The sequence below is a fragment of the Mastomys coucha genome, chromosome X (assembly GCF_008632895.1).
Source record: "Mastomys coucha isolate ucsf_1 chromosome X, UCSF_Mcou_1, whole genome shotgun sequence".
Classification (NCBI taxonomy): Eukaryota; Metazoa; Chordata; class Mammalia; order Rodentia; family Muridae; genus Mastomys; species Mastomys coucha.
The window spans coordinates 143,484,388-143,499,408 of NC_045030.1; the positions used below are offsets into that span (position 1 = coordinate 143,484,388).

General features: G+C 41.4%; 1 pseudogene; it reads left to right on the top strand.

Annotated features, from left to right (window-relative positions):
• Positions 1–2,617: 2,617 nt before the first annotated feature.
• On the top strand, positions 2,618–5,141 carry LOC116097554 (annotated as a pseudogene).
• The last annotated feature ends 9,880 nt before the right edge of the window (positions 5,142–15,021 follow it).

Consider the following 15,021-nt stretch of genomic DNA (forward strand, 5'->3'; position numbering starts at 1 on the left):
AAACCCTTAAGAGACTACTGTAAACCAGGGGATAGTGGCTTATACCTTTAATTCCAGCACTACGAAAGCAGGCAGACCTTTCTGAGTTCGAGGCTAGTCTGGTCTACAGAGCAAGTTCCAAGACACCCAGAGCTATACAGAGAAACCCTATTTCAAGAAAGATTTAAAAGTAAATAAATAAATAAATATTTAAATGATTATTTATGAATAAAAATTTCATCTTTTAAAACTAATATAGTGGCCAAATGTGGTGGTGTGCACCTTTAATCCCAGCACTTGAGAAGCAGAGACAAGTAGATCCCAATGAATTGGGGGCCAGCCTGTTCTAAACAGCCAGTTTCAAGCTAGCCAGACTATAGTGAAACCTTGTCTCAAAAATAAAATAAATAAATGAATAAATAAAAGATAAAGCCAATTTATTGCTGTCACCTTATTGCATAGTAGAACCAATGTTCTACCTAAACCATATAGGAGCATTTGGACTGCACACAGAGGCACTGCAAGCTAACCTCTACAGATGTTTGAGGCTTTGTATTTCAGGTGCATGTATTTTTAATGACATTGCCAATGTTGACTTTACCAAATAGTATATCAGGCTTTTGTCTATAAATAATTCCTACTGGTATCTTGGATTATATTATTTTGTTACATTTGAAGCTAAAGGGGGACACCTAACTCACTCAAAAAGTAGAATTCCAGAGTCTGTGTTCTATTAAACAAAAAAAAATCATGTGGCTAAGACTGAGTATATGTTTTTAAGAATCAAAGCTGACAAGCTTCAGAATGAATGGGACACCAGAGCACATAGAAATAGGAGGCATCTCTTTGCCTGTCAGTGGTTTACAAAAGGGGATCTGTCTGCTCAGTCTTTTCCTAAAATCTTAAGAGTTGAGGTTCGTTTAGACCTATCCAAGTCAGGGCACCATAGTGCCAAAGGCAAAACAAAACAAAAGAAAAACCACATTTATCTGGCATTTTTGACTGTTTTTCTGTTTGTTTGGTTTCTTTTGTTTTGTTTGTGTGTGTGTGTGTGTGTGTGTGTGTGTGTGTGTGTGTGTGTGTGTGCTTTTTTAGACAGGGTTTCTCTGTGTAGCTCTGGCTGTCCTGGAGCTCACTTTGTAGACCAGGCTGTCCTGGAATTCTGTGTGCCTCTGCCTTCTGAATGCTGGAATTAAAGGCATGCACAATCCCACCAACTAGTCAGTCTCTCTCTCTCTCTCTCTCTCTCTCTCTCTCTCTCTCTCTCTCTCTCTCTCTCTCTCTCTCTCTCTCCAGCTAAAGTATCACTGTAGTTTCCAAAGAACAAGGAGTAGAGTAATTGGTTAGTCCTAGCTTCTAAAATGCTAAGAGACACCGGGCATTAATGGCTGTTAGAGGATCCTTTGAGAGGTGTTTATCTTTACTGGTGTTTATTTATTAATTTACTTATTTTTCAGGGATTTGAAGGTTGAACCCAGAGCCTCACATGTAATTCCAATGGTATTCCCACAGAGTATACCTTTTAAAACTAATAATATATGAAACCTTATAAATTCATTGTACACAGCATATAAAACTAAATACACCAGTATTGAAGGTATTAAATGATATTAAACCTACAAAAACAATTTAAATGATATCCTACTAAATAAAAAAAAAAACAGTCAACTCTCCATTTAGCAGTATTTGCAGTCATAGATAAGGCCATGCCTATGGAGACACTGGAAAATGTTCTCAAACAAAGGAACTTGGAATTATGTGTCTACAGTTCTGCTAGACACATAATTAAAAAGATGGTTTTGGTGTGGGATAGAGAAAGCCAGGACGACTTACCACCCTTTTGGAGAGTTAGAAGCATCAGGACATAGGCAGCCATGATGAAGTAATGAAGAAAAAAGCCTTCAGTTGCAAAGAACAAAGGGAATTCTTCCTCCTATTGGGTTGGGATTGGGAGGAGGAGATTCTATGCCATGTGACCTAACATATATGCCACATCTTATGAAGACATGCAAGGCACCTGGTAGGAATTGAGGCTTTAATTCACAGCCATTTTGAGCATGCACAGCACTGGGGAGATGGTCACTGGGTAAGATTCCACAGAAGTTTGGATTTTCTTTGTAGTTTGGAGCTGTCCAGGGGAGAGAAATAACTCTGTCAGAGCTGCAAGTTCACAGCCACTCTATATAGCTGTGCTCTGAGAGGAAGACTATAGGGAGTGTGGCCTAGTTTGGAAGAAAGAGCAGATAGAGGGACTGTAACCTAACCTTCCCACACAAGACAGGCTATCTAAAGCATGGAAATGGTTTGCTTACTGAATTATAGAGTACACAGCATGGGGGCCCACACCTATAATCCCAACACTCTAGAGGCCAGCCTGGTCTGTATAGCAAGCTCCAGGATAGCTAGGACTAGAGAGACTTTGTCTTAAAGAAAGAAAGAAAGAAAGAAAGAAAGAAAGAAAGAAAGAAAGAAAGAGGAAGGAAGGAAGGAAGGAAGGAAGGAAGGAAGGAAGGAAAGAAGGAAGGAAGGAAGAAAGAAAGGGCAGTGTAGGGGGGTGGGCTGCAGGGTGGCAGCCTGCAGCTGGCTCCAGGTAACCAAAGCACTGCGTAGTGCTAACCCGGCTCCTTGCTGATGACCCATGGAAATCAGCACTGAGATCAGCCACAAGATCCAGAGTGCCATTATGGGGAAATTATAAGAATTAGGAGCTTACATGGGTCAAGAACTTCCTGGTTACATTATGGTGATGGTGGCCAACAAGAGAACCTATCCCTGTTTCTAGGGAACAACACAATTTGATTCACCATATGGCTCTATGATGTATTAGATAAACTTCACTGTTACAACTGAGCCCTCTAGTCTAAAGTCTTCTGGAACAGCTTTGATAGTAATGTGCCTTCAAACAAGAGCAGTTTTAGTCAGGGATATGAGAGAAGACATGAGCTGCCATCACTTCCCTTGCCATTTCTAGCTCTAGACCTGAAAAGGGGGGATTCAAGAGTTTCTACAAGTTCACAGGAGCAGAAATCTACTAATGTCAGACATTCATATGATAATAGAGCTTCCACCTAGCTAATGTCAACAGTGAAACCACTGAGGGAGCCAGCACCCTCTGATGTGATTGATAACAAGCCAGAACCAGATGATCTCATTGATGAAGACCTTGATTTTGTCCAGGAGAATCCCTTTTCTCAGAAAAAAATCTACAGTGACACTTACATACAGTTCTTCTAGCCCTTCTTTTGGAATTTATCGACCACCTGCAACTAGAAATGCAGACACTGGTACTCACTTAAATAGGCTGCAACTTCATCAGCAGCAAAGTAGCGCTCCTGTTACCGAGCAGCTGGATGTACAGAGCAGCCAGGTATTCGATGCCAGACCGTCGTGTGAACCAGAAGCGCTTAGCAGTGTAGAAGACACTTATAGTCCCTTCTTCAGAAACCACTTGGATAAAATAAGTATTGAGGATGAAAACTTTCAGAAGAGAAAGTTGCCCGTGGAAAGTTCAGTTGTTAAAGTGAAAAGATTTAGCCATATGGAGAAGAGGAGGAAGATGATGAGATTTATGGGTCCCACATAGGAAGCTTGTCCAGCAGTGTGTCAGTCCCAGCAAAGCCTGAGAGGAGACCTTCTCTTCTACCTTCTAAACAAGCTAACAAGAATCTAAATTTGAAGGCTATCTCTGAAGCTGTAACAAAACAACTAACTATTCTGCAGTTCCACAGAAACCTCTAGTGGCTCCCAGAGTTTGAACTTCTCAAGAAAAATTGTTAGGAGAAATGGTCCAGGAGCAAAAGAGTGCCCCAGAATAAGTCCCCCTGTTAAAGAAGAGGAAACAAAAGGAGACGCTACAGAAAAAACTCAAGGAACTCAACAGAAGCAATGGTTATCCTGACTGCAAATTGATCCAGTAATGGTAGAAACAATGGAGATGAGTCAAGATTACTACGACATGGAATCCATGGTCCATGCAGACACAAGATCATTCATTCTTAAGAAGCCAAAACTGTCTGAAGAGATAGTAGTGACACCAAACCAGGATTCGGGGATGAAGACTGCAGATGCCCTTCGGGTCCTTTCAGACATGAGATCTTGTATAACCAGATAAACCTACAAATTCCAAGTTTAAAGTGATGCTGGATGGTGTGCCCCCCCCCCCAGGATACATGTCAGACCAAGAGAAGGAGATGCACTTTGAAGGAATGAAGCCCATAAAACAAACTTCAGCCTCAAACAAGGGACTCAGAGGCCTCCTCCACCCACAGCAGTTGCATTTGCTGAGCAGGCGGCTTGAGGACCCAGATGGTAGCTTTTCTAATGCTGAGATGACTGACCTGAGTGTGGCACAGAAACCAGAAAAACTTTTGGAACACTGCAAGTACTTACCTACTTATAAAAATGGAGATGAGTGTATAGACCATCATCCCCATTTCACCTTGCAAGCATTTCCCAACTTGTAAATTTGCTGAGAAATGTTTGTTTGTGCATCTAAATTGTAAATATGATACAAACTATACTAAAGCAAATTGTTCTCACATGAGAAGAGCCCCAGTACTGACTCCAAAACCACTAGTGTCGTCACCAGTGTCATCTTCTAATGGCCAGCTCTGCCATTACCTCCCTGCTTGTAAGAAAATGGAATGTCCCTTCCACCACATGTGATCTTTTGTATATACTTTGCCCAGGGAGTATATTAGAAATTGTGGCCTTGTTAGAGTAGGTGTGGCCCTGTTGGAGTAGGTGTGTCACTGTGGGCATGGGCTTTAAGATTCTTATCCTACCTGCCTGGAAGCCAGTCTTCACCTGTTTATCTTCGGAAGAAGATGTAGAACTCTCAGCCCCTCCTGCCCCATGCCTGTCTGGACGCTGCCATGTCCCCACCTTGATGATAAGGTACTGAACCTCTGAACCTGTAAGCCAGCCCCAATTAAATGGTGTCCTTATAAGAGTTGCCTTGGTCAAAACTCTAACTAAGGCAAAAGCCAAAACACTGTAGGTTTACTACTCAGTATACAAGACCAGACTGCATATTTTATCATTCCACCATTGCTATACCACCAGGACATGCCTTGAAATGGATTCTACCTCAAGCTAGTCCTGCCTGGCAGAAGATCATGCAGTTTGAAAGCTTCCATCTTCTGATGAGAGATGTTCTATAGAACTTGTCACATCTTTGAAATTTAGAATATATTGCTTTCATAATATTAATTTTGCTGCCCAACTGAAGTGTCTAATTTTTTCAAATCTGTAAGCTTATTAAGTGGTTTCAGCATTTTTTGTTTGTTCATTTTGACTGAAAAAGACAGTTTAAAGAAAAACCAAATTCTATTAAAACATTTGCGGCATGTTCATACATTACTGTTTAACATCATTTTTGGTCCTGGTACTGCAGCTGAGGGCTGTAGTGCTGTGGAAAAGCCAGTGTCCTCAGAGCTGAAGCACTTTTTACTTTCCCCAAAGGTAATGCCGTGTCTGTAACCCAGCGTGGAAACAGCATCCAGACTGTGAAACTGAGGCAGCTTTAGAACAACTAGCTTAAATTTTCTTTTGTAATGTCTAAATGAATTTGCTCTGAGAAGCATAACACGGGATTTTATCTTGACTACTACTTTGGTAGGGTGGACTGTGGTCCTGTGCCTTTCTGAAAGTAAGTAGTGATATAGTCATAAAAGGTAAACATAGTTGGAATGGCAATATAAAAATATATGAACAATTCTTTGTGCTCCCATTTACTATTAGTTTATCATGTTTAAATAATTTTGCAGGGACTATATTATCACAAAATTATACAAAAATTTTTGCAGGTATATGTACAGAAAGTATCAGAAAACAGACTTTGAACTCACAAGAATATAAATAGACATATATATTCCCATGTTCTAAAAAATATGGTCAGAAGTATCTCCACAGAAAATATACTTATGTTACTACTAAAGATCATTCTTGAAATGTGGAAATTGAGATTTAAGTGGTATATTTTGAATGTCAGAACTGTATAATTGCAGAGATAGTAAGGGTAAATGTCACAATAGGATGAAAGTTGGCCTACTGTATTATGGAGTTTTATGTGTGTTTTTTTGAAACTGTTAAGTCAAGATATGTCATACGTTTTAGAATTAAATAACAGAGAACTGATTTCAAAAACTTGTTTTAAAATTTAAATTGTAAGAGGTAGTCAGCAAAAGGAATAATAAAAGCTCAAACATTTTCAGGACCAAATTTAAACTGTTAAGATACAATAAAATCACATCTATAAAAGTCTGTGTTTAACAATGAAAGAAAAAAGCTGTAGTATTGTTTTTATATTACAGGGAAGAGACACCATGACCAAAGCAATTCTTATAAAAGTAAGCATTTGATTGGGGAATTTCAGAATTTAATTTCAATATAAATTTCAGAATTTAATATTGGAAAATATACTATGGCAAATAGGAAAAGTGAAAGTGATGGTCATATTACTTTTAGATGGGTGTATATGAATGCTTGAGTTATAGCTACTCTTTTTATTTATACTTTTCTGTATATTGAAAAGTGTCTACAATATAAATGAATTATCAGGTGAGGTACAAGCCTATAATCCTAGCATTCACAAAGGTGAACCTGGAGATTGAGTTCCAGACCAGTCTGGTGTACAAAGTGAGACTCTTTTCTCAACTGAACCAAACCAAACCACCCTGAACCAAACAGATACAAAGTAAGTGAGTTGCCTTTTTGGAGAATATGATAAATAAACAGTGAAAGTATGAAAAGGTATTCTCAGCTTGCTGTGGAAGTCTCCAGGCCCTTTGGAAAGAATGGGCATCTTCTCCACAGGACAATGAAGTCAGGTTGCCAAAAGGTGGAGAAAGCGAGTAAAACTCACTGAAGTATTCAAGTGAAACTGACTTCCTTTGTCATGTGAGAACAGTAGGAAAAGTACAGCTAACAAAGCTACTATTGCTACTTGGGACAGGGATGCCTTTTACAGATTCTTTGCCTCACAGAGAAAAGAACTGGAAAACAAGCCAGCATGGTGGCACATAACCTGTAATGCCAGCACTCAGGAGAAGGAGGCAAGAGGATTCCCAGTCTACGTCAGGGTTTGACTTTAAAGCAAGGTGGACAACAGTCTTGGCTACGTGAATCTCCATCTTCAAAAAAAGAAAGCGGGGAGAGAGGGAGAGAGGGAGGGAGGGAGGGAGGGGGAGAGAGAGGGAAAGGGAGAGGGAGAGAGAGAGAGAGGGAGAGGGAGAAGGAGAGGGAGAAAGAGAGAGAGGGAGAGAGGGAGAGAGAGAGAGAGAAAGACGGGCAAACTTTGAAGGCAACTCTAGGATAATGTTATTGAAGACTCACAGCAGAAAGGCAAGCTGGAGATCTCCAAAAATGGAAAGAGAAAGGGGAAACATAAACTTTCTAAGTTAGAAATTCTGGAAGCAGGAAAGTTTCGTGATGGCTCAGGGTAGGCGTCTTCAGGACAAGCAAGCCTCAGATTTGGACCAGTGAATGGAGAAGGAAGACAAAAAGAGGAAGGGAGAAGGTTTAAATTCAGAAAGAAGACTGGCTTAGCAGTAGGGATGTGCAAGCAACTGGATGAAGGGAAGGACCTCTGGAGTGTATCATCTTAGTTTGCTTTCCACTGCCGAGATTAAAAAAAGAAAAAGGGAAAGACAAAGAGCAACCTGTGAAGGAAAAGGTTTATTTCTGCTTACAACTTACAGGAAAGCTAAGGCAAGAACTCAATCCAAGAACCTCATGGCAGGAACTGAAGCAGACATATGAAAAAATGCTGCTTACTAATTCGCTCCCATGGCTTGCTCAGCCTGCTTATCACACAAACTAGGACCACCTGCTCAAAGGGGGTAGCATCCACTGTGGGCTGGGCCCCGCCACACTAATCATTAATAAAGAAAATATCCCAAGGACTTGCCCACAGCTCAATCTGGAGCAGATTTTCTTAATTAAGACTCCCTCTCCCCAGATAATTTTATGGTATTGACAATAAATAATAATAACAATAACTGTCAGGGGCCATCTAGGACAGGCCAAGGATATCAGGTGGCCTTCCCGGAGATGGGGGCCCACCACTTTTTGTATGGTCTGTAATGGATGAGCTCAATGGCACAGTCCCAAAGAGAGAGCACATCTCAGGATTGCTTCTTGCAGCCAATATGCCTTTCTTGTCATTATTAAATGATAATCCCTGGGCATTAACCCACCCTATTGATCAGATTTCCTGCAGATCAACATAAAGTTGAACTTTCATGAATTAATGCTATTTAGATGAGGTAATGGTTCTACAGAATCCCTGATTTGACTCAAATAGTTTAAGGAAGAAAGTTTTAAGAGATGATCTTAGCTGCTTTGCTAGAAAGATGTAATAAAGTTAGAATCAAGAATAGAATGTGCCCACTCCTCATAGAAGTAAGTAAAGGCTGCATAATAAGAAATACAATGAGCTTTGATAATTACACTAGAAAGAGAAATAGGCTTGGGACAAATTTGTGTCCAAGGAAAAGTATTCAGATCCAAGGATAAAGGTACAGGTGTGCACTATGATAAGGCAAGGCCATGTAAAAATCTTGCTTTGAACTTACAACAAGCTTGCAGGACACTGCTTTGACCTTAATATCAACCTCCTCTGTTACTCCCATTTTATATAACATTTTATCTCTGAGGTAATTTTCTAAAGAACTTTTTATCTAAGAAGGTTTAAAAAGGCCAGAGAAAGGAAAGTTATTGGTTGGTTGGTTTGACTTGGGGGGCTCTGCCCCATTCATCCATCCATCCATCCAATGTATATGTCTGTATGTCTGTACATACATATGTAGATACATGTGTGTATGTATGTAAGCATGCATAAATACTTGTGGAGTGTATGAGACAGGTGTTTGGGACCAACAAAAGTGTGAATGTGTTAATGTGCAAATGAGAATGAAAAAGAATCTAAATATATGTATGAATTATATGAGAATCTAAATATATGTATATGTGTCTGTGCATATCTGCCTATATAATGCATCTTAAATGTTTTCCTTTCCTTCCTCTTTGGTTCACAAAGAGTTAACCAGCCTAGCCAGGGAGGCTTCTGTCTACCTGGATAGAGAAGTGAGTGATAACAATAAATTTTTATTTAGTTCCCCACTGTGAGGCAACAGGTGTTAATCACCCACGCCTGTGGTTTTTAACCACAGAATAAGCAAGAAAGTTTTTAGGATTATTTTAGAAGTTATCAGCAAGCATTCAGTATAGAGAGCTAGAAGGCCAGAGACCATCAGTCTTTAAAACTATCTCTACGTGGTTAGTTGCCAGGAGCCAGCCCTCTGCCTCTAGTCTGGTCTTCTTCTTGTTTGTTTGTTTGTTTCTTTGTTTTGCCTTAGCTCAGAAAGTTACAGACTATTAACCATTCATATTGGGCTGCAAAGATGGCTCAGTGGTTAAGAACAACAACTGTACTTCCAGGGGTCCTGAGTTCAGTTCCCAGCAACATGGGAACTGGTGCCCTCTTCTGGCCTGCTGTATATATAATAAAACAAACAAACAAACAAACCCAAAGTGGTCTTCTGGGGCTGGAGAGATGGCTCAGAGGCTGAGGGCACTCACTGACTGGAGGTCCTGAGTTCAATTCCCATGGTGGCTCCTAACTACTTGTAATGGGATCTGATGCCTTCTTCTGGTGTGTCTAGGGACAGCTAGAGTGTACTTATTTAAATAAAATATTTTTAAAATCATATTAAGCATTCTCAAAAGAGCCTGTCCAGGAAGGTTCCTACTATCTACAGTCTGATGTTATCAACCATGAACTGTGCTGTATGTTAACAGATGATGCTGACCAATAATGTCTGGGAAGCAGCTGGGAACTGAATCCTAGCATCTCCCACTACTCCAACCCACATCTCTTCTCTCCCTTCAGTAGGGACACTATCCCTTAGCTGCTTCTGCCATGACACTCCCAGCAGCTCTTGGGCCCTCCATCTATTCTGAAGAAAGGGCCTGTTTCTACAGCTGCCACTTCACCTGTCCCCTACCCAAAGATGGAAATCATGTTGCCTGGGGGGATTAATAAATCAGAGTAAATGAGAAGGCTAAGGCCAAAATGGAGTGAGACTAACAGAGGAACATGTAAGTGTACTAAATCACAAGTGCATAGACACAAAGAACTGTGTATTAGAATCCTGGCAAGCTTAGCCTTGGAAGTAGTAGGAAGGCCTCAGATTTTCCCAAGTACTTGGTGAGCGAAGCCCTCTTCAACATATTCAAAACCACATTGAGAATCAAGAGTCTTCCTCTCAGAGTCCAAAATTGAATTCTCCACCTCTCTTTCGGTGCCTTTTGTCAGTCTGTTGTCTGCCCCTGTTTATCTCTCTGTAACAAAGGGCTGGACTCTGTATTAATTGAACACCTCAGAAAACATGGTATGGAAAAGAGATGAGGAACACTTTACAGAAATCCTTAACATAAGTTTTTCAAGGGAAGAGGTTGGTTTACTCACTCCAACTGACCCAGATAGCATGCAAAATCTCAAATAGATGTGACAGCCATATTGTTTGCAACATTTATGTGATACTTGTTTTCTTTCAGGTTGCTTTCAACCTGTCGGCAGTATTCAGCAAATGGTTACCACAAAACACACACACACAGGGCTGGTGAGATGGCTCAGTGGGTAAGAGTACTGACTGCTCTTCCGAAGGTCCTGAGTTTGGATCCCAGCAACCACATGGCGGCTCACAACCACCCATAATGAGATCTGACGCCCTCTTCTGGTGCGTCTGAAGACACCTACAGTAAATTACGCCAGAGCGAGCGGGGCCGGAGCGAGCGGGGCCTGCAGAGGTCCTGAGTTCAATTCCCAGCAGCCACTCACATGATAGCTCACGGCCATCTGTACAGCTGCAGTGTACTCATACACATAAAATAAAATAAATCTTAAAACACACACACACAGAGGGGGGGAGAGAGAAAGAGAAAGGGAGAGAAAGAGAGGGAGTGCTGGCCATGGAAGAGCACATAGTTTAAGGTATAATCTATGTATTTAGCCTAGATTTTTAAAAAACTGGTTAGTTACATGGGAAGCCCAAGCCATAGGAGGATTGGTTACAGTGTTCTCTTCAAGGCAGGCTAAACTTAAACTGGCCAAGCACATAGTAGAACAGCCAATTGAGTACCTAGTCTTAAATAGCCTCAAGACAGATTAGTAACTGAGTTGCAAGGTCTGGCAAAAGTCCTGTCTGGTCACTGTGGATTTCCATTTGTTTGATGTCTTCAAGACATTTTAGAGAGTTTAGCTGGGGCACAGGAAGACAGGAAACGTCGATTTTATGCCAAGTGTGAAGCCATAGAAACCACCTGGCCTGCATCACATCCTGGGCTTCAATCACAGCACCAAGAAAAGGGGGCCTTCAGACTTGACTACCAAAAAATCATTTAGAATTGTGGGAGCCCTGCTGTGCCCACTGAAACCGAAACCAGAGACTCAACTCGCTGGGGGTTTGGAGCCTATGTATATGAATCGGAACCAGAGACCAGTTCCCTAGGAAGCCGTGAACCTTTGATCTCTCTATCCTGTCCTGGAATCCTTTGTGTTAGAGTTTTAGCTTTGATCCTGCCGAATGTCTGTTCTCACCTGAATGTAATATGCATGCCTGTGCTTATCTAAGTATATATACTCCGTGTTCACTAAGTAAAGTTACGCCTTGATGAGAACCTTCTCCTGGCGTCGTGTCTCTTTTCTCTGCCACTCATTGCAGGTCTCCAAATCCTCGGTTCGTGGAACCCCACGCAAGTAGGAGCTGCGGGACGGCATCCTACATAGAATCATCTAGATATCAGACAACCACAACCACAATTAAAAAGCAAGATATGAGGAAAGTATGTGCAATTTCTGGCAGCACACATACACACACACACAAATGCTCCCCGTAATAGCTAATATTGGTGATAAAGCAAATTATAGCAGGGAATCTGTCCTTGTAAGGGTACAGTCTAAGAGCTGTTGGAGTATTTATATAAGCAGAAGCTATCAATGCCTTAATTTAGTCTTGTAGCTATGGTGCCACACAAATATCAAGTCAGTTATGAAAGGTCTTAGAACATAACAAGAAGTGCACCGTAGTAGTGCACTGGTCTCCCTGGCCTGTTGCACTCTATAGTATATGTGTTTGCAGAATGCTTTCCTGCTCCCAGCACAAGAATAGAAGAAAAGACTTGCTAGAAAGACACAATACAAAGCAGTGAGAAATGGGCATCTTCAAATTATCCCTTTATGTACACAAGTGTTTTGCCTGTATGTATGTATGTATGTATGTGCACTGCATGCATGTATACTGCATGCCTGGTACCTGCTGAGGCCAGAAGAAGGTGTCTGATACGCTAGGACTGTGTAGTTCCAGATGTTTGGGAGTCACTATATAGGGGCTGGGAATGAAACCAGGGACCTCTGCAAGAGCAACAAGTACTCTTAACCTCCAAGGCAACTCTCCACCCCCAGATGTTTAAAAAACAAACAAACAAACAAACAAACTAATGTGATATGTCTTACTCACACAGAAGTATTAAATGAACCCAGAAGGTCTAGCCTCTTATAGCTAGTGGAAACATGAGCTGGTTTGGATTATCCACCCACCCATGAAGGAATGTGAGGTGGCTAAGCCACAGCCTCTATCAACCTGCGATCTGTTAGCACTGGGAGATTTCTAAAGCATACTAGGACACTGTAGAAGCCAAGAAACAAGTTTTGTCTAGCACATGTGCACAGCTCATGAGATGTCTCTCCTGGATCCTCTGACTGCCTATGAACCACGGATGATGGCGGGGGGGGGGGTCGTTAGATGGGATGGACCGGTCAATAGAACGTTAAGAAATAGGCCTCACTGGTGTTCACTGGACGGACACAAGGGCTGTTAGTTGAGAATGTTTAAGAGCCAGACTTTCCCCTATTGGAACTGACTTCACTCAAGGATGAGGTTTTTTATTTCTTTCCAAAACATATGTGTGTGTGGAGGGGGGCTACCCTTATTGTGTCAGGGAGCATTTGTGAACTTCAAAAAAGGCCAATTCCGATGCAATCACTCTAGGGTCTCTTTATTCAAGCTCGAGCTTGGGCCATGCCACTGTCCCTAAGGCAGTAAAACAGGAAGGTGCCACCCTGAGCCCAGTTTCAGGCAAGCATTTATAGAAGCAAAATGTGGGTATCTAGCCTGGCACATATTTGATTGGGGTGCCATTATGGCCTTTAACATCACTGGCTGATGCCAGGCCAAAAACTTAACTTCTACTTTCCTCCTGATTGGTGGTTGTGAAGAAGTGAAGTGTCAGGAGCAAACCTGTAACCTAGAGATGATTTCTTGGGCAATAACTTGGAAACTGGTGCTGGGTACCAGCCTGTTAGTTAACTTGAGTTCAACCTTAGGCTATGTTCTCTAAGATGGAGTCTGAACCCAAAAGGTCTGGCCTCTCACCCAGACCCCGCTCAATAGAATTTTTAGGAAGACGATGTTAAAGAAGTCCAGAAATGTTGCCTCCATGGGCCTTACAAGACCTGGACATATTTCATTTTACTTTATTTAATTAATATTCCCTAACTGTTCTCACATGTAAATTAACACCAAAGAACTTATACTGGTGCCAAGTTTTTAATATTAATATTTTGCACCTTGCTTACTAAACAGCAAATCCATGCTGGTTGCTGGTTAAAGACACCATACACATGTGAGAAATGCGGCTGTGCATTCCAAGTTTCCTCTGCTAGAATACTCCTACCTAAAAATGTAAAAAATGTGGCAAATCTTTTCCCATTCTTTATGCTTTCATGAACCTGAGAAAGTCATATTGCCAAGAAACCTACAGATACAAAGAGCATGGCAGAACACTTACTGTTTGCTTAACCCTTCACACTAGAGAATTCATATGGGGGCAGGGGCCTTTTATTAGATAGCATTCCTGAGGCAGGTATCATGGTACAAGCTTCTCATCCCAGCATTTAAAAAGTAGAGGCAAGAGGATCAAAGCTAAGCCCCATCTAAGTAGTGAATTTGAAGCCAGGCTAGATCACATCTCAAACAAACAAACAAAAAGGTAACAACCACAAAACCCCAAATCAAAACAAACAGAACCATGTTCCCTTTGCATCCCCAGGAAATTAAAACCCTATACACATAAATGTGGCCAGGCCTTTGTGCTGACTGGTTTGACGTCAACTTGACACAAGCTAGAGTCATCTAAAAGGAAGGAGCTTCAACTTAGAAGATACCTCCATATGATTGAGCTGTAAGGCATAGTCTCAATTAGTGATTGATAGTGGAGGGCCCACCTCCCTGTGTGTGGTGCTATCCCTGGCTGGTGGTCCTGGGTTGTATAAGAAAGCAGGCTGAGCAAGCTATGAGGAGCAAGCCAGTAAGCAGCACCCCTCCATAGCCTCTGCATCACTCCTGCCTGCCCTGGAGTTTCTCCTGACTTTCCTGGATGATGGACTATGAACTATAAACTTAAATAAGCCCTTTCTTCTCCATGTTGCTTTTGGTCAGAGTATTTTATCAGAGCAATAGAAACCTTAACTGAAACAATCTTTAATCAAAGTTGAATACTCTGTCATCCCAGAACTCATACTGGAGATAACTAGTAGCACACAAAGGGCTTTGGCAGGCTGTTTGACCCTTGCAGCACCCACTCTGACACACCAGAGTACTCATGTAGAAGAATGTGTGCACCTCTTTTGACTGTTCTTAATTCCTTAGTCAGCATTAGATAAGTCATATTGGTGAGAGTCCCCACAATTGTAAAGAATGGGGCAGGTCCATTCATGTAAAGTTGATCCTCATTCACTGGCAGCAGGTTCATACTGGATAGAAACTTTAAACACAGGCAAATTCTAGAAGGTCCTTGGCCTATGCAAAGTCTCAACTCTCACCCCAAAGGGAGTCAGAGAGAGTTTATTTTGTAGCCAAAGATGAGTGATATAGCCCGAGATTTAGGTTAGCTCAAATGCTGCCTTACAACTTTGTTATAGTTTTATAGCTATACCAACAGAACAGAATCAGTCTCCAATCATGGTATTCTCCAAAGATA